The sequence below is a fragment of the Apteryx mantelli genome, chromosome 20 (genome assembly GCF_036417845.1).
Source record: "Apteryx mantelli isolate bAptMan1 chromosome 20, bAptMan1.hap1, whole genome shotgun sequence".
Classification (NCBI taxonomy): Eukaryota; Metazoa; Chordata; class Aves; order Apterygiformes; family Apterygidae; genus Apteryx; species Apteryx mantelli.
In genome coordinates, this window is record NC_089997.1 from 14,407,710 (window position 1) to 14,427,632 (window position 19,923).

General features: G+C 53.2%; 1 pseudogene; it reads left to right on the forward strand.

The window, feature by feature from the left end:
- Positions 1 to 227: 227 nt before the first annotated feature.
- The window catches only part of LOC136993808 (olfactory receptor 6F1-like), a 44,956-nt pseudogene continuing 25,260 nt past the window's right edge, over positions 228 to 19,923 (forward strand).

A 19,923-nucleotide genomic window follows, 5' to 3' on the forward strand; every position in this document is an offset into this window, starting at 1 on the left:
CTGGAAAAGGTAGAAAGAAGACAGTAAAATCTCTGAGGACTCTCAGTGAAATGTGAAGCAGAGAAATCAGGGTGTGATGCATGGCTGAGAGGAATATTTCTGTCTGTGTTACATAGGAAGCAAGCAAGGGAGCAAAGAAGGAAGGATCTCCCCTCCCGTCGAGACTGTGAAATTCTCACGCTTGCTTCTTCGTGCTCCTGTCTCAGCAGCATGTACTGAAATTGGGCATGGGAGCAGGAAATGAAACTGTGGTTGCTGAGTTCATCCTGGAGGGTTTCTCAGGGCTTGATCAAAGGCTACAGCTGTTTCTCTCCCTGCTCCTTCTACTCATATACCTGACAACAGTGACGGGGAACACAACGATCATTTTCCTCGTGTGTGTGGATCACCACCTGCAAACCCCCATGTACTTTTTCATCAGCAATCTGGCATTCCTGGAAATCTGATTCACATCCTCCACAACCATCACATTGTTGGTGATTCTGAGCTCTGGAAGGAGAACAATCTCATTAAGCAGCTGCTTTGCCCAATGCTATTTCTATTTTGCCCTGGGTTGTACAGAGTTTGCTCTCCTTGTTGTCATGTCCTTTGACCGCTATGTTGCCATCTGCCAACCTTTGCATTATGCTGCCATCATGAAGCAGCAGCTCTGCACCCACGTGGTTGTTGCTACTTGGGTCATAAGCTTCACACTCTCAAGTTACCGCCTGGTCTTCCTCTCAAAGCTGACCTTCTGTGGTCCCAGCAAGATCTACCACTTTTTTTGTGACAACTCCCCCTTATTCAAACTGTCCTGCTCTGACACCAGCCTGCTTTGGAAAGCAGACTCCATTCTGATATCATTTGTAGTGCTGGGTTCCTTATGTTTAATCCTGGTGTCCTACGTGCGCATCTTCCACTGTATTCTGCACATGCCAGCAGCATCTGGGAGGAAGAAAGCTTTTGCTACATGTTCTTCCCATCTCACTGCCTTAGCCATTATCTATGGAAGCTGCATTGTTCTCTATGCACAGCCCTCAGAAAGGGTTTCCTTGGAGACTAACACAGTTGTAGCTTTGCTGAACACTGTCCTGTATCCCTTCTTAAACCCCTTCATCTACAGTTTCAGAAACAAGACTGTGAAGCTGGCCCTGGAGGAAGCCCTTGGCCGTGCAAAGGTTTGGCTTTTCCCCTGGTCATGATGCTTTTCATGACAGCAATTCTAATTATGTATCATGTATTGTATCACACACACACACATATATATAGCTATTAAATACAGGTGCTTCAGGAGATTTATTTTCTTGTTGGATTGTAGTAGTGAAAGGAGGGAACGTAAATTGTGTGTCTTGGTTGCAGGGTATTATTATAAACAAAATCTAAAAAATATTAATAAAATGTTGAACACACACATTGCTGGGACTGGGACATAGACTGCCAGTGCATGCTGACACAAGGAAGTTTTCATAAGTCATCTCAGGAAATTTAGCTGAAAACTCTGAGGACAATGTCCAAGGGGTGTTGAGGAAACCTCAGAACATCTTCTCTCCCTGAATAAGAGAAGACGCTAAGCACAAAAATTAAGCTCAGACATTACAATGGGTTCAAATTCATTGGATTCAAATCCATACTACACTTCTCAGTTTCATTAGTGTGATGAAGACAGCATCATTGATTTGCCAGTGATAGCATGCAGACTATAGCTTTTTTTATTCACTTTGGAGGGAGATTTCTTAAAAATGCATATTTTCGTAACATACTGTCAGTTTGTCCACTATTAAAAGCCCTGCTTTATCTCCACTGGTAACTCCAGGATGCATTCTCCTGAAGGAAAAAAAAAAAAGAATGTATTTCTTCTTGGATAATTAGGCATTTTCTACCTTCTTTTTCTTTGTTGAAGGAGTATTTCATGATTGAGAACTATTTCAAATAAACTATGTATGCTTCTATCACACTTTTTACTTCTTGTCCATCAATGAAATTATATATTCCCCCCTTATTTTACACTTCTGTTTCTATCCATATCTTTACATGGCAAAGTGATGGGCAGTAGCATGTACAATTGATAAAAGGAAACATATTTTGGAGAAATAATCAGCACACAGAGATCCCTTTTCTCCTTTTATTTTGCAGTCCACAGGGAAAAACAAGGCACAGGGGAAGGGAAAGCACTGCCATTGCTTTACTCCTTTGCAGTTGTTTCTAATCAGCATTTCATTTTGTTAGGGCCTCTGAGGAGCAGAATTACTGTTAACAGCTCTTTTAAACTTTGTGTGTGAGCGTCCCATTTCCAAAGGGAATTCTACAAGGGTGAACTCTTTTTAGGAAAACTGGGTCCAGTTCATCTCTGCAGCCTATCTCCTCACGTGGGACCCCAGGGAAGCTACGGCATTTTGGGTGACCAAAGCTCAGCCCAGCAGAGCACCTGGGCACTCTTGGGCAGCTCAGTCATCTTGCTCTGGGTGGGTCCTTGTGCACCACAGCGAAGGATGTGGTGGCCCTGGGTCTTCCCATCCAGGCCCACAGCTCCACCGGCAACACAGGGTTAGGGGATGCAGGCAGACGCCTAGGCTCTGCCTCGGGGTTGAGATAACTGAACAGGGCGTGAGAAACTAGTGGCTATGAGAAATCATTGGAAACTGCAGGGAACAGAATGAGACCCTGCCAAGTTCCAGACAGCACGGTGAGCGATGGCTGGATTTCAGCGGTGGTTAAGGGAGAGTTATATGAGAAAAGGACAAGCGTCACACATAACTGGTGTATTGGGGATCCTCCGGGGAGCAGACTCTTGCAGCACCAGCAGTACCGAGGTAACGATATCAGAAGCACCATATGAGCCAGAGGTTACCTAGCCAACCGTACCAGAAATATTAAACTTGAGTACATAGGCAGTAAAACTGGCACCAATGAAGAAAAAAGTACTCAGAGATGGGCTGTTTATTTCAAAGGGGACAAAGCTGGAGAAAGGGAGGGATCAAGCTGCATCATGGAAGAAGCAGCATGGGAAAATGGAGGCAGAGGGAATAAAAGGGGCCAGTCATGTGTAAGCAAGCTGCTGGCAGGGACACTTGTCTGGCCAGGCTGTGTACCTGCTCTCTACGTGAGTGCATGTGTGGAAGGCTTGCAGACATCAAGGCAGCCAGCTCCAGAGACACCTGTGAGAGGGTGCATGTGAGGTCTCCTGCAAGCTCTGAGTCTGATTAGCTGGTGAGCAAGAACAGGACCAGGCCGTTTGTATTGTTCATGTTTATGAGTGCTGCTCATGTCTCCGTGGTGCCTGTAAAGGTACTGTGCCCCTGCCGGAGTTGATTTTTTGGTGGTCGACCATGTCCGTACAGAGTGTGTGTATGCCTCTTGGAAGTACATGCCCAGCCTCGCTGCTGGCAGGACCAGGGAACAGAGAACCGCAGCAGTCTCCCTTCCAGAGGACCAGGAAGGAGGAATCCCTTTATTCAAAAATCCACTGGATCCATCATCCTTTAACAGTGCAGGCCTTGGAGGTGCTGCAGCCACTTGGTCTTGATGTTGAGGTCCCGCTTCTCCATCACCTTGTGGTTCCCAAAGGGCACAGAGGCTTAGGCTTTGGGGTTGCAGTGTGAAGGACCAACTTTGGCACACATCCTTCTAGTTCCCCACTACTGATTTAAGTAATACAAATACAGAGATTTTATAAGTGTTTGGGTCAGTGATCCACTAGAGCCAAAGGGAGTTTTTTGTTTTGTTTTTTTCTGATCAGACTTTCCATCTGCCAACCTTTATCGTAAAAGTAGCTGGAGTTGGACAAGCAGTGCCATATGATCTACCCTCCATTTCTAAACCATCCACAGAAAGTAGCACTATTTAGTCAGTCTAAATAGCAGGGGCAATGACCACTGTTTTGTTGGTGGTGCATAAACAGGACAGTTGTGCTGAGCAAAACTCCATTGTCTGAGATCTGCTACACATTATTAAACACATCATCATGTCCAAGGGTAAAAAAAGCTGGGAGATATTTAAGCCAAAAAACGATCTCAAATATTCCAATGCTTTTTTCTCCTTTTACACAACAAACATTCTCATGTTAAGGATGGCAGGAAGGTATTTGGGTCAAGAAACATTTTTGAGCTCTGTCAGGCATCGCACAAACATCTCCATAGCTGCATTATTGCCATTTCTGCCTGCTACGACACTGCAGATAACATGGGCACAAGAGGAAGGTGCCCTAGCTGCAAGCTGACGTGCAGATCTGGGGCAGCACAAGGCCCTGGCTGTTAGTCTTTAAATGGTTTGTCCAGGATTTTGTGAGAGAGGTGCCCAGTCTACATGGAAAAGCAGCACAAATGTAAAAGCTGGGAATGCTTTTTGTATTGTGAAAAGATCTTGAACGTCAGCCAGCACCAGTGTTTCACACCTGTGGTCGAACCCCAGAAACAGGGAAGGGCTGTATTTGCTGTGCTACGTAACACGTGCAGGAAACTGGGACAAGTCATGTTTCTCTCCTGGAGGTAGCACTGGAAGTAGCGTGGGATGAAGAAGGGGTGGAAAGGAAAGCGCGGTGAGAAGGGGAGTTCAGGAGGGTCACGAGTCTCGGGGACTTTCTGGGGTTGGCTCCGCCCGCGCTGGCTCCATGGTCTTCCTAGCAGAGGGACAGTCTGTGACATACCATGCCACGTCTCTATGGTCACCTGGAGGGGACAGCCCATCTCTATGGTCAGGTGGCTCCTCTGGGCCGGCCTCCAGCGCTTCTCTATGGTCACCCGGCAGAGGGACACTCTGGGATCCCCCCTCCAGCCCCTTTCTTGGGCTCCTGATGGAGACAAAATGTCAGGGCCGCCCGCTCATGGCAGATAATGCCAAAGGTTGCGATGGCCCCTGGCTTGTTCGCCCACTTCTGAACAAAAGGCCGCGGCCTCCCGGGGCTCCCATCATGTGCGCGTGCATCCCCTGGCGCAGACTCGCCCAGGCCCCGGGGCAGAGCGGGGCCCTGTGGCAGCAGCGCCCCGGCAGCAGCGTTTCCCCGCCGACGCTCCCCTGCAGCACAACTCCTGCAGCCCAGGGCCAGCCCGGCGCCGCTCCCCCTCGCTCCCCGCCCTCCGCCCCAGCCCCGGCCCCGGCCGGCAGCAGCCGCCGCAGGCTCCGCGCACACGAGCACACGCCGGGCCGCAGCGTCGCTCCGGGCTCCCTGCGCAGCAGCCGCCAACACCCGCCGCTGCCTCAGCTGCTTCTCCGTGGCCTCGAGAGCAGCGCCAGGGGCACCAGGGGCGGTGGCTATGGACACGCAGGCCCCGCCCCCAGGGGGCCGGAAGTGCCGCCTCCTCCCGCGGAGCATGCACACTGGCGCAGAGGAGGGCGGCGATGGGTGGGGCGGGGCCGGGGCTGCCCGGGCCCTGCGGGGAGAGAGGGGGAGAGAGGCGGCTGGTGCCGCGTGGGGCAGCGTCTACCGGCGCGGGGCCGCCCGGAGCCTCGAGCCGCAGCGCCGGGAGCTGCCGCGCCGGGGCCGAGGGCCGAGGGCCGAGGGCCGCGGGCTGGGCAGAGCGAGCGGCTGTGCGTGTGGGGGCAGCCGGAGGCACCGCGGCCCGGTGTGTGCGAGCAGCTGCTGGGGAAGGCCCGGCCCGGCATGGGCCGCCTTCGGCCCCGCAAGAGCCCCCGTCTCTTGGGCACCTTCTCCTGTCGGGCCAGTGACGGCACCAGCTGAATTTGGGAGCATAACAGTGGCAAAGGAATGATTCTTTTGAAAAAAAAATCGCCTGGCTCCCTCTCCCCAGCACATGGGACCCTCTTCCCCAGTCCCTAGGTTCTTCTCCATAACACCTGCCTCCTTCTCCCCAGCCCCCATGTCCCTCTTCCAAGTGCCCACGTCCCTCTCCTCAATGTCTGGGACCCTCTCCCCAGCACCAGGTCCCTCTCCCAAGCCCCTGCATCCCCCTCCCCACCTCCTGGCACCCACTCCTGAATGCCTGGATCCCTCTCCCCAACACCTGGCATCCTCTTCCCAGTCCCTAGGTGCTTCTCCGTAATGCCTGGCTCCTTCTCCCCAGACCCCAAGTCCCTCTCCTCAGTGCCAGGTCCCTCTCCCCAGCCCCAAATCCCTCTCCCCTGGCTTGGGTCTCGCATTGTGATGGGCTGTGTGCACCTAGGGTTCACTGGGCGGCTCCTGGACTGGTGTGGGGAGAAGCTGGAGGAGATGTGCAGCCGCGCGTAGGGCGTGCGGGGTTGGCTGGGCTTGGTGGGAGGAGGCCGGGCCTGGAGACAGAGGGAATTTCTGGGGCATTCGAGAAGGTCCAATGTTTTGGGGCAGGCAGAGAGAGCCCATGCCCTGCGCAAGGCCGGAGGGCTCTTGCAGACCTTCCTGAAGGGAATTTGGGGGACATTTGGGCTATCACTGAGCCCACACAGATCCCCTCGTGCCCTGCTCCCCCTTGGCCCTCTCTTGAGGAAGGGCCTGGGGTCTCCACTCATACAGGGCTCGATCACCACTCTCCTTCCTCCCACCACAGTCCTTCAGCGCTTGGAGAATGACAGCAGCCCCACGGTCCGCTTCGTGGGGACGTACACACTCTTCGTCCTCCGAGACCCCAGGAGAGCATCCCCGGCAGGCTTCACCATGCGAGCTTTGTGCGCCCGCCTGCGGAGAGCCTGGCAGCGGTGGCGCTCAGGCCCAGGGGCTGGCGCGGCCTGAGCACCTCTGAATTCGGTGTTCCCAAATCGCCAGTCCGCCCCCTGCGCTGAGCATGTTCAGCAAAGCAGGTGGCTCCGGGCCACATCCCATTGGACTTGCACAAGGGTGAAGACTCCACAACCTGCCTGGGAAATCCTGTTCCTGTGTTTGCCCATGCCCCTATTAAAAATGGCTTTTTCTTGTGTTCACCTGGAAGGCTGGGGCAGCTGGGACTGGTGGGGGCTGCAGGGTGAATGTGGGAGGAGGAGTGCGGATGCCGTGGAGAGGAGGTGGATGCAGCTGGAGAGCAGGAGGTGACAGAGGCATGGGAGTGTGCATGCTTTGCGGGGCCCTGAGGCAAACCCCAAGGCAAAGCAAGCAAGCCGGTGCACTCACAGCCACCTCTGGGGCATCTGAAGGCGCGTGATCTGCCCTGCGGTCCCATCAGGACCCATCCGTGTGCCTTTTAGTGCACCCCAGGGCCCTCCGTGTGCCCTTGAGTGCGCCCCAGGGCTCCTGAAGGGTTTACATGGCATCAGAGCCACCTGCACATTTTCTCTTCCTTCCCATAATCAGCGATTACAATTTTCTGCTCTGAAACAGTGTAGCTAAAAGGTGGAGACTTCAATAATATACAAGTACTTCTGCTTTTATAGTTTATTATTATTATTATTCAGCTTTCAGAATAAGTGAAGGCAACATTCTCCAACTGATAGCAATCCAGAGTGTCTCCCGATGAAGTCTGGACATGTAGGAAAAGCAGTGTCCCAGAGGTCAGGCACTCTATGGACAATCTTCCTCCCCATCTCCCCAACCCTGCCATTTCTCTCATCAGCCACCTGGGCCTTACATCACTCTGGTTAAAAGCTACCCTTATTCCACTGAAGTCTGCAACTGAATGTTACAGCTCATCTGCCCCAATTCCCACTTGCTTTCCTTAGACAACTAGCTGCAAACAGACGCAGAAGGATTTTCTTTTAATTGCAAAGAAACAAAAAATAAAGCCTGATATAGTTTCATAAAAAAGAATTACCCTCTTTGACTGTATGCTAAGTCCAAGCTGCCTCCAATGAGGTCCACTTTCTGCAAGGGACAGCCTTACTAGAAATCTTTTTGAGAGACAGGAAAGGCTAGATGTAAAGAGAATTAAGGCCTTGGCTAAAGGGACAGACTACTGAAAGGTGGAGCAAGCTTTGAACTCCCTGAAGTGCAAACCAGCAGCTGGGAATGTGAGTGAACAAAGAGTAATGGGTGGAATCACAAAGTTGCAATGTTACAGTGTTACAATGTCCAGACAGTGTGCTGTGAAGGTGATGTTAAAAATTGTCAAATTAGTCAGGGCATATGGAAATAGAAGAGCATCACAGACCAAGAAACCTTGCTGAGGGCTTTTAAAAGCAAAGATCCTGCTTTGGTGCCTAAAGGAGCAAATCTCCACCCTGACCCATATTGTCCTACATCCAACTTCTACAAAAAGAGTGACCCACAGGAGAAATCTGTTTCAAAGATCACCAAAGCATTTCTCAGCCTGTGGCCACATTTTGCACTGTTTCATCCCACATGACTTGGATCCTGTAAAAATGCCAACCCCCAAACCAGCCCCCAAACCCCAGATTCCTGCACAGGTCTGCCCAGTGCAGAGACCTGTTGGTGCGGGGGTACAGAAGTGACTTCTCCAGTGCCCCATTTGAGATATTTCACTGCCTTTGGCACTGTCTGGAGACATTCCTGAAGGATTTATCAGAGAATTATGGAAAATAACTTGGGTGAAGGGAGGTGACTGCTTTCCAGGATGTGAAGAGAAATCTCTCTGCTCTCTCTCTGGCTGTGCCATCTCCATGGCAGTGACCTACAGAGTCCCCAGATGACACCAGCTGAGGTCACAGTGGGATGTGCCACATCACAGGGACGTCTCCCTGGTGTCGTGGCGGGTGGCCCTCACTTCCCTGTGAGGCCCTGCTGCTGCTGGGCACTCCTCACATGCTCCCCGCCGCTGCCCTTTGGAGTCATCTGTGGCAAGGAGGGGGGACAGGAGCTGTGCTGGGGCCCCTTGCCGACAGGCAGAGGAGCAGCGGTACATCGGAGAGGAGTTTTGGATGACAAGATGGGAAGACAGTCCTTCCTCCTCCCCAGCTGGAGAGGTGAGCTGAGGGTAAGGGGGCAAGCGAGATGGAGGAAGGCTGGACCCATATCATCTGCTTAGACCAAGGTTCCTTGTTCCCAGCGCTCCTGCAGCACTCCACCAAGGGTAAGGGCTTTGGGAGATCCTTCCTGAGGTGTCGCACAGAGACTGTCAGCTGCAAAAACTGCTGTGGATCCTGGGCTGTGGTGGTGGCTGGTCAGGGCTGAGGGCTGCAACAAGAGTCCTGCCTCAGGGTCCCCTCTGGCTCGGGGGACAATGTGGCAGCCAGGACTCCTGGGTCCTGGGACTGGGGCTGCCCTGAGCCCCAAAACTCCTGTCGGGCCAGCTCCATCCCCTTGTGGGGGTGTGGCTGTGTGTGTGGGGAAGAACAGGAGGGGAGAATCCATAGTCAAATTTCCCTGGGATTGGGTCCCCCATTGTGATCAGGCTCTGAGAGGAAAGGGGTCCTGCATCTCAGAGGCTGGGGTGTCCTGCAGCTCCAGCGGGGCTCTCAGGAGCCTGATGGAAATGTCCATATAGGATAACGAAACCTTCACCTTGTAATAGCCTCAAGTTCTCCATGTTTGGGAAAACCTCTGTTCCTTCCCCCTGCATCCTTTTATGCTTCCAGCTTGCCAGAGCATGTTTTGGGCTCAGAGATGCCATCTTCAGATGGCCACAGCCCCTGTCCTCCTGCAAATTGGGCTCATATATCTACACCCAAAAGATAGCATGTTTGGGAAAGCATCTTGGAAACAGGTGGGGGACACCATCCCCACTGCACAAGTCCTGGCTGACCCCAAAGATTTTTCTCTGAGCTGTGCTGGGCAGTGCTGGGGTGAGCCCAACACAGCCATCTCCCCCAGCCCCCTCACGACCCCACACCACCGCTCCCTAGCCGAGCCCGGGGGCTGCCTTGGGCAGGGGGCCAGGGCAGGAGGGGCGAGAGGACACTGCCAGGGCCCCCACGCTGGTGCCAGGGCTGCCACCAGCACACGCCCCAGCGCTGCCCCCCCCCACACCCCGCATGGCCCCCAGGGCGCAGGGCAGCCAGCAGCCCCGCGGGGCCCCTGCCGCACAACCCAGCCATGCCGGGGCAGCGGCCGCGCCACGGGGCCCTGCACTGCCTGCCCACACGGTGCCGTGCTGCCCCCAGGCCCCACCGCGATCAGGCGCTGCCGCCCACAACATGGCGCCCAACCGCGGGGGAGGGGGGGGCGGAGCTGGCCGCCAGGGCAGGAGGGCCCAGTGTTGCCATGGAATCACCCCAGTGCAGACCTCCTATTGGCTGTCAGGAGGAGGAGGGCGGGCACTGATTTCACTGATGGCTCTGTCAGCCAATGGCAGTCCAACATGTGGAAAAAACGTCAAAGAAAGAGGTGAAAGAGGAGCGGGAGCAAAGCAGGCGAGAAGCGAGTGGGTTTGGTGGGGGCTGCGGGTGCGTTGATATGGTGGCGGGTGCCCTCCTGCTGGGGCGGGGGCAGCGGTGCTGGTGCCGGGGCTGCTTTGCTGCAGGAGCTGCAGCAGGGGCTGGTGGGGCCGTGAGCAGGGGCCAGAGCGACGTGGGCCAGAGGGGGGAGCTGCCCTGCAGCCAGACGTGGCGGCCTGCTGCGAGCAGCTGGGCTGGGGCGGCTCGGTGGGGTTTGGGGGCAGGAACCTTTGGCCCTGTGGTGGCTCTGGGATCCCTGTTAAAGCATTTCCCTGAGCTGCTGCTGCCAGTGCAGCCCCAGGTGCTGCTCGGAGCTGCGTTTGGGAGGTGCTGGGCACAGTGTGAGCAGGCTGCTGGTGTCCTCGCGAGGGGCCCTTCCCAATGGTGTCTTTTGTTGTGAAAATGGCATTTCGGAGAGGCTCTGAGAGAGGCTGTCCCTGCATGTCATGTCGTGCCTTAGCCATTGTTTTTGCTCCCTGCCTCTTGCTTTGCCCTGAGACCTGTGAGCCTGGCAGCAGTGTGAAGGGTGTTTGCAGAAGAGCTCTGTAAGTGTGAGCTGTTTTGCTTGTCAAGGGCCTTGAAAGCTGATGACCGGCCAGTGCTTGCACTTGCCGTTGTTCTTTCCATGCTCCTAGGTCAGGGGAAGAGTTGCTGAATTGTGGCTCTGCTGGTTTCACTGAGATGCCCTGGCCTGAGTCCTTCTGCGTGTCTCCAATTGTTCAGGGCATAAAACAGGAGAATGCTGGTTTTCCTTGACGTGTAGAGGATTTTCTGGTTTTGTTCAGCATTGGGGAAGGAACCAGACTTCTGAGTTGTGGGAAGGCTTCTCCCTCTGCCTGGGGCATGAGGCCCTGCTGTCTTCAGTGTCGTAATTTCTCATCCCATGAAATCATCTTTTTCGAAAATGTTGCCAAGAATTACTTACAGGCCTTTTTGCAATTCCTAAGTTTTATGGGCTATATGTAGAGACTACCTAGGCAAAAGCTAATCTACTTTTTCGGGTAGTAACTAGTACGTAATGGGTGTTTTGGTGCACTGTGAGCATTGTGAAGCCATGATGTAAATCAGGGAGGCCGCTGAGGAGCTGGCTCAGCCTTGGGGGAAGGCAGGGGGAGCTGCAGGTGGCACCAGGCACATGGTCAGGGTGTGGGCAGTGAGGTCACCACTGTCTGTGAGAGCTATGCCAGAAAATCACCAGTGTCAAATCAATTCTTTGTCAGTAGCTGATAGGCCAGCAGGAGGCACATGGCTCAGCTGTTGATGATGAGATCACTTCTGCCTGAGTAGCTGATAGGCCATCTGGAGGAAGAAGGCTTGGCTGTTGCTTGTGAGGTCACTTGTGAGTGATGAACTGATTGGATAGCAGGAGCTATGTGTCTGGAAAGGTGATTGTGAGGTCACTTCTACCTGAGCGTTTGATAGGGCAGCAGCAGGTCCGTGGCTGGGATCTGTGTTTTTGAGATCATTTCTGCCTGAGGAGCAGCTGATAAGGCAGGATTGGGCTCATGGCTGGGAAACTTACAGTGAGGTAATTTCTGTCTCAGAGTCTTCTAGGCCAGTGACAGAGACCTGGCCGTGAAGGTGAGTGTGAGGTGATGTCTTTCTGAGTCCCTGCTAGGCCAGCAGCAGGCAGTTAGGCATGGGCGTTGCTTGTGAGGTCTCTTTTGTCAGAGTAGCTGCTAGGCCGGCAGTAGTTGATGGCTGGGGAAGTTATTTGGAGGAAACTTCTGTCTCTGAAGCCCATAGGCCATCAGCAGGCATGTGGTGGGGGTATGGACTTGTGAGGTCACCTCTATGTGAGCAGCTGAGAGGTAAGAAGACACATGGCTTGGATGGTGGTGGTGAGGTTACTTCTGGGTTTGTTGCGTGTGCTCAGAGGAGGGCTTGACCCCTGCAGAGCTCTCCAGCAATACAGAAATGCAACTAATTAATCAAGCAGAAGTCGATGTTCCCCATCATCTGACACACATTTTATTCCACTCCATCATCATGAATTAGTACTGCTACATTTCAAATGTGGATGATGTTCTGTGGTGAACATGGAGATGGAGTTTGACTTTCCACTTGTTGCTAAGTGGAAGCTTGCAGCCTCTTCCCAGTCAGCTAGGGAGTCCAGCTAGACTTTTGAGGCTGCTAAATGAATTAGTGCTGGTGTGAGCAGTGGTGTTAGTAATGTCTTATTGGCAGGGTGTGTGTGCTTTAGAAATTGCCCCTGTCAAAAGAACAGGGAGCTTGTGAGATTTTCCTGCAAGGTCTGAATGTTGTCTCTATCTTTGAGGTGTCTACCTGCTTTTGTGACACACTTGGAACTGTAATGCGTTAGAGGTCTCTGATTTTCTGTCCATGTATGCATTCATTGGAGAATGGGTGCAAAGGCTGTTGGAGGAGACAGAAGGAATGCCCCCCCCCCAAAAAAAAAAATGTATGGTCCACATTTTCAAAGAGATTTCTTGTTCAGAGAAGTTGAGGTACAAGCGAGAGGCAAGAGCAGCCTGATCAGCCACTGTCAGAGCACTTCTTCTCTGCTTCCTGGAGGTGGGAAGTGAGCAGGCCCCGGGCTGTGAGTGGCTGTTCAGAGGCAGTGCCTGTTGCAAGGCCTTGGAGGACTAGAAGGGAATGGAAGGTCTGCAGAGTTGGGCTTTGTGTGTTGTGGGGCACTTGGGGGGGTGCCCTGTGTGCTGCCATGTGTGGTGCTGTGCCCTGTGTGTCGCTGATGCAGAGGTGTGTGTTGGCTGCGAAGCCTCTGTGATGTGCAGGGGTAGCGGCATGTTACAGTGCAAGATGTCCTGTGATGGAGCCAGGTGGTGGCCCCAGTGTTTTTCTGCTCAGCCTGGGAGTAGGTGGCTGGAGAGAGCAGTGCTTTACTCCCAGAGCCCAGCCTGCCATCATGGTGTCCTTCTGGGAGACCTGGATGAGGACTGTTGGTGACCGTGTTGCATCCTTGGAGCATCGTGGTGCAAGCCAAGGCTGCTTGCAGTCTGGTGTTTTCTGTCAGCTGAGGTTCAGGCTTGCAGTTTGGGAAGGGTTTGATGCTTCCGTGAGTCTTTGGGCTTTTACTGACTGCCCTGGAGAAAGTTATCTTCTCCCTCCTTAAAGGCTTTCTGTTGAAGCTGGATCATCATTGCATGTTCCCATCTCAGACGCTAATCCATTCCGATCCCTCAGAGAGAGGGGTAGTTAATCAAAGCAAGTCGAATTTGTGCCTACGCAGACCCTTGCAGAGAGGGGAGGTGCCACCTCACAAGAAGTCAGGCCTCTGAGGGCAATGGGTGGCTCTGAGATGCCTGTCCTTGGTGAGTGGTGGAGGCGGCATCTCCAAAGCCTTGGTCCCTTTGGCAAGAGTCTCAGAATAGCAGATTCCTTGAGACTGCAATGGGGGAGACATCTGGAGGTAGGACTCCAATGCCCTGCTCAAGGCAGGTGCCAGTAGAGGAGGTATCTTGGGGCCTTGTCCAGTGAAGTTTTGGTTATCTCCAAGGATGGAGATCTGAGAACCTCTCTGGATCCCTGTGCCACAGTTGAGTTTCTCCTCATGGAGAAAAAGGTTTCTTGTTAACATCTAAGAAGAATTTCCCATTGTCCAGTATGTCCCTGTTGCCTCTCATGCTCTTAGTGTGCACCTCCAAGAAAATCTGACTCTGTCTTCTCTGTGCCCTCCATAAGGTAGCTGTGCACAGCATGAAGATCCCCTGTGGCCTTCTCTTGTCTAGGCTGGACAAACCCAGCTCTCACAGCCTCTCCTTATATGCCCCACGTGGCAGCCCCTGACCATCTTGGTGTCCCTGTGCTGGACTCCCTGCTGTGTGTTAGTGCCTTTGCAGAATTGGAGAGCCCAACTGGGAGCTGGTATACGGACATGGTGTCACCTGTGCCAAAAAGAGGGGTAGAATGTCTTGGTGGCCCTGCTGGCTGTGTTCTCACCAATACAGCTCAGCACAGAGGGGAGACATTTGCCCCTGCTTTGTGACTCTGTAAGGCCAGCAGAACTGCCAGTAACACTCGATTCTTTCTTTCTTTCTTTCTTTCTAGGTTGCTCCACTCATGAGGTTCCCAGTGCAGTGCAGGAGCCCCTGAGGGTGGAGGCAGGATGCCAGGGTGTGTCCGTGTACCTGTCAACATCTTGGCCAACATCGTGAGCCCTCTGTGAAAGCAGCTGCAAGTGACTGAGATGAGGCTACATATGGATGCGAAGGCTTCCATGAATGCACCTGGCTTGCCTGGGTGACTTGGGGTGTGGGTTCACCTCCTGGTACCTCTGCTGTGCTGCAAATTCCATGTCCCACAGCTGCTGTTACTGCCAGCCCACTCGGCAAATGCTGCTGTGTCCCCTCCTTTTCCTCAAAGTTTGTGATGCCATATAGGATGAGTCCAAGACCCTTATATTAAATGCCAGCATGTCTTGAGTGCGTTTGTGTGAGTGCCCCAAAGCCTCTGTGGCTTGACCTGAAGAAGTCTCAGAGCTCTTGTGCTGCTGGCTCTGTGAGGGGTGAAGATGTGCCGTGGGCCAGGTTGTCCGTGGCACCCAGCCCTCAGTGCTCTGTGAAGCCAGCTGTGGAGCCTGGACTGCTGCTGCAGAGGCTGCACAGCCAGGACAGCTGTCATTTCAGCAGCCATCCAGTGTGTGGCTGTCTCATTGCTTGGGCCTCATGTCAAAGCCTCTGCACCCTTTTCCCCTTCCCTGGGGCTCCTTGTGTAAGTAACTAAAGGAAAGGAAGGGAGGTTCCTTTGGGCTCAGGAGGCCTTCAGGACTCTCAAATGTTTCTCGGTTGTATCTGTATCTTTTGTATTACTACAGAAAATCCCCATGCCCCCATGTCTAGGGGGAGGTTCCTGAGGGGATGGACGTGGAAAGCAGCATCCTGCTGTGCCCAAAGCAAGCAGGATCCGTCCCTCCGAAAAGAGCAGTATCGCGCAAGGGGCCATCTCTGTGCCTGATCTTGTGCTGCTCATTTGCAGAGGCCTTGTGAGCCTAGAGTGCCTTGGCCACCTGTGGTGTTACTGCAGGAGCTTTGCTGTGTGTCTGAGTTGAGGAGGCAAGAGAAGGCAGTGAGCAGAGCAGTGGCTGGGGAGTGTGCAAGTGGCGAGTGTCCTGCATGCATCTCTTCTTGCTGGCACTTGATTGTATCGAGCAGAAGAGCCAGGTCTGTGGGTCAGAGACAGTGTGTTTGTAGAGTAGGTGGCAGAGCAGAGGTCTGACATCAGGTTGATGGCTGGTGCAGTGCTGAGTTGATGTGACAGTGTCAGAAACCCTTTGCAGTGCAGCTGCTCCCTCAGCTGATCTCTGTCCCTAGAAATGCACTAGAAATGGAAGTGGCATCCTGCTGTCATTGTGCAGGTGCTGCAGTGCAAAGGCTCCCAGCTGGGACTTGATGGTACTAAAGGGAAAGCAAGACCAATCGTTGCTTTTTGTGATTTGTGCGCAGGGTGCCAGAGTGGAGCTGTGCCATGAGCTGGAGAGACTCTTGCCAGGAGATGAAAGCCATTTGCAGAAGACTGTTCTGTACGGAGTGATCACAGCATAATCAGGGGACGTGCGAGAGGCCCAGGTGAGCTTCTCCTCTCCTCTCACTTCAGCCTCAGCACCTGACAGTCCAGCTCGATGCATATTGCTGCTGTTTGTGTTTGTGAAGTCATTCGGCCTCAGTGTCTGCTAGGCCACCAGCAGGCACATTGCTCCTTTTTGTACAGGTGCAGGAGCACCTGGTAGAGCAGCAGTATGGAGGTTAGTGCTGTTTGTGCTTCTGGGGATGATGTGCCTCAGTCCACGCTACGCCAGCAGCATGCACGGGGCTTCAGTGCAGACTGTGAGGTCACTTTTGTTTCAGTACTGAAAGGGCAGGGGTAGGCACATGGCTGCTGTTTTCGCCTGTGAGGTCATTCTGGCCTTCCTATATAATAGGCCAGCAGATGGGACGTGGCTTTGATGAAGCCTGTGAATTCACTACTTGCTCGGAATGGGATAGGCAAGCAGCAAGGAACTTCCTTTGATACACACTGTTAAGCCAGTTCTACATCTATAAATGACAGGGAACAAGGAAACACGATATTGCTGTTAGCGATTTTAAGGTCACTTGTGGCTCAGTGCCTGATAGGCCAGTGCTGGTCATGTGTCTGCTTTTGTGTTTGTGAGGTCGATTGTGGCTCAGTGCCTGATAGGCCAGTGCTGGTCATGTGCCTGCTGTTTGTGGTTGTGATGTCACTGGTGCCTCAGTGCCTGATAGGCCAGTGCTAGGCCCATGGCTGCAGTGTGTGGTTGTGAGGTCACTTGTGGCTCAGTGCCTGGTGGGCCGGGGCTTGTCATATGGCTGCTGTTTGTGGTTGTGAGATCGCTTGTGCCTCAGTGCCTGATAGGCCAATGCTAGGCCCATGGCTGCTGTTTGTGGTTGTGAGGTCACTGGTGCCTCATTACCTGATAGGCCAGTGCTAGGCCTATGGCTGCTGTTTGTGTTTGTGAGGTCACTTGTGGCTCAGTGCCTGATAGGCCAGTGCTAGTTGCTTGGCTGCTGTTTGTGGTTGTGAGGTCACTGGTGCCTCAGTGCCTGATAATCCAGTGCTAGGCCCATGGCTGCTGTTTGTGGTTGTGAGGTCACTTGTGGCTCAGTTCCTGATAGGCCAGTGCTGGTTTTTGGCTGTTGTTTGTGGTTTTGAGGTCACTGGTGGATCAGTGCCTGATAGGCCAGTTCTAGGCGCATGGCTGCTGTTTGTGGTTGTGAGGTCACTTGTGGCTCAGTGCCTGATAGGCCAGTGCTAGTTGCATGGCTGCTGTTTGTGGTTGTGATGTCACTTGTACCTCAGTGCCTGATAGGCCAGTGCTAGGTGCTTGGCTGCTGGTTGTGGTTGTGAGGTCACTTGTGTCTCAGTGCGTGATAGGCCCGTGCTGGTTTTTGTCTGTTGTTTGTCGTTTTGAGGTCACTGGTGGCTCAGTGCCTGATAGGCCAGTGCTAGGCCAGTGCTGCTGTTTGTGGTTGTGAGGTCTCTTGTGGCTCAGTGCCTCATAGGCCAATGCTAGGCGCATGGCTGCTGTTTGTGGTTGTGAGGTCACTTGTGGCTCAGAATCACAGAATCACAGAATCACTGAGGTTGGAAGGGACCTCTGGAGATCATCTAGTCCAACCCCCCTGCTCAAGCAGGGTCACCTAGAGCACATTGCACAGGATTGCATCCAGGCGCATTTTGAATATCTCCAGAGAAGGAGACTCCACCACCTCTCGGGGCAACCTGTTCCAGTGCTCTGTCACCCTCACAGTGAAAAAGTTTTTCCTCATGTTAAGATGGAAGTGTCTGTGTTTCAGTTTGTGCCCATTGCCTCGCGTCCTGTCGCTCGTCACCACTGAAAAGAGTCTGGCCCCATCCTCTCGACACCCTCCCTTCAGATACTTGTACACATTGATAAGATCTCCTCTCAGCCTTCTCTTCTCCAAGCTAAACAGGCCCAGCTCTCTCAGCCTTTCCTCATAAGAGAGATGCTCCAGTCCCCTAATCATCTTTGTGGCCCTTCGCTGGACTTGCTCCAGTAGTGCCACATCCGTCTTGTACTGGGGAGCCCAGAACTGGACGCAGTACTCTAGATGTGGCCTCACCAGGGCTGAGTAGAGGGGGAGAATCACCTCCCTCGACCTGCTGGCAACACTCTTTCTGATGCAGCCCAGGATACCATTGGCCTTCTTGGCCACAAGGGCACATTGCTGCCTCATACTTAACTTGGTGTCCACCAGCACTCCCAGGTCCTTCTCAGCAGAGCTGCTTTCCAGCAGGTCAACCCCCAACCTGTACTGCTGCATGGGGTTATTCCTCCCCAGGTGCAGGACCCTGCACTTCCCTTTGTTGAATTTCATGAGGTTCCTCTCTGCCCACCTCTCCAGCCTGTCCAAGTCTCTTTGAATGGCAGCACAGCCCTCTGGCATATCGGCCACTCCTCCCAGTTTTGTATCATCAGCAAACTTGCTGAGTGTGCACTCTGTGCCTTCATCCAGGTCATTGATGAAGAAGTTGAACAAGACTGGACCCAGGACTGACCCCTGGGGGACACCGCTAGCTACAGGCCTCCAACTAGACTCTGTGCCACTGAGCACAACTCTCTGAGCTCTGCCATTCAGCCAGTTCTCAATCCACCTCCCTGTCCACTCATCTAACCCACACTTCCTGAGCTTGTCTATGAGGATGCTATGGGAGACAGTGTCAAAAGCCTTGCTGAAGTCTAGGTAGACAACATCCACTGCTCTCCCCTCATCTACCCAGCCAGTCATTCCATCAGAGAAGGCTATCAGATTGGTTAGGCATGATTTCCCCTTGGTGAAGCCATGCTGACTACTCCTGATCACCTTCTTTTCCTCCACATGCGTGGAGATGGCTTCCAGGATGAGCTGCTCCATCACCTTTCCAGGGATGGAGGTGAGGCTGACTGGCCTGTAGTTCCCTGGGTCCTCCTTCTTGCCCTTTTTAAAGACTGGGGTGACATTGGCTTTCTTCCAGTCCTCGGGCACCTCTCCTGTTCTCCATGACCTTTCAAAGATGATGGAGAGTGGCTTAGCAATAATGTCCGCCAGCTCCCTCAGCACTCGTGGGTGCATCCCATCAGGGCCCATGGATTTGTGGGTGTCAAGTTTGCTTAAATGATCTCTAACCCACTCCTCCTCCACCAAGGGAAAGTCTTCCTCTCTCCAGACTTTCTCTCTTGCCATCAGGGTCTGGGGTTCCTGAGGGCTGGCCTGACCAGTAAAGACTGAAGCAAAGAAGGCATTCAGTAACTCTGCCTTCTCTGCATCCTTCGTCACCAGGACACCCACCCCATTCAGCAAAGGGCCCACATTTTCCCTAGTCTTCCTCTTGCTGCTGATGTATTTGAAGAAGCCCTTCTTGTTGTCCTTGACATCTCTAGCCAGATTTAATTCCAAACGGGCCTTAGCCTTCCTCGTCGCATCCCTGCATACTCTGACAACATTCCTATATTCATCCCAAGTGGCCTGTCCCCCTTTCCACTTTCTGTAGACTTCCTTCTTCTGGTTGAGTTTTGCCAGGAGCTCCTTGCTCATCCATGCAGGTCTCCTACCTCCTTTGCTTGACTTCCTACTCATAGGGATGCACCGCTCTTGAGCCTGGAGGAGGTGATGTTTGAATATTAACCAACTCTCTTGAACACTCCTTCCTTCCAGGGCCCTCACCCATGGGATTCCTCCAAGTAGGTCCCTGAAGAGGACAAAGTTTGCTCTCCTGAAGTCCAGGGTTGCGATCCTACTTGGTGCCCTGCTGCCTCCTCGCAGGATCCTGAACTCCACCATCTCATGGTCACTGCAGCCAAGGCAGCCCCCAACCTTCACATCTTCCACCAGTCCTTCTTTGTTTGTTAGTACGAGGTCCAGCAGCACACCTCTCCTTGTTGGCTCCTCCACCACCTGTGTCAAGAAGTTGTCACCAATGCTCTGCAGGAATCTCCAGGACTGTTTGTGCCTAGCTGTGTTGTCTTTCCAGCAGATATCGGGGTGGTTGAAGTCCCCCATGAGAACCAGGGCCTGGGATCGTGAGGCTACTTCCAGCTGTCTGTAGAAGGCCTCATCAACTTCCTCATCCTGATCAGGTGGCCTGTAGTAAACACCCACAACAGTGTCACCTCTATTAGCCTGCCCTTTGATCCTTACCCATAAGCTCTCGACTCGCTCTTCATCCACCCCTAGGCACAGCTCAATACATTCCAGTTGCTCTCTCACATAAAGAGCAACTCCACCACCTCGCTTTCCTGGCCTGTCTTTCCTAAAAAGC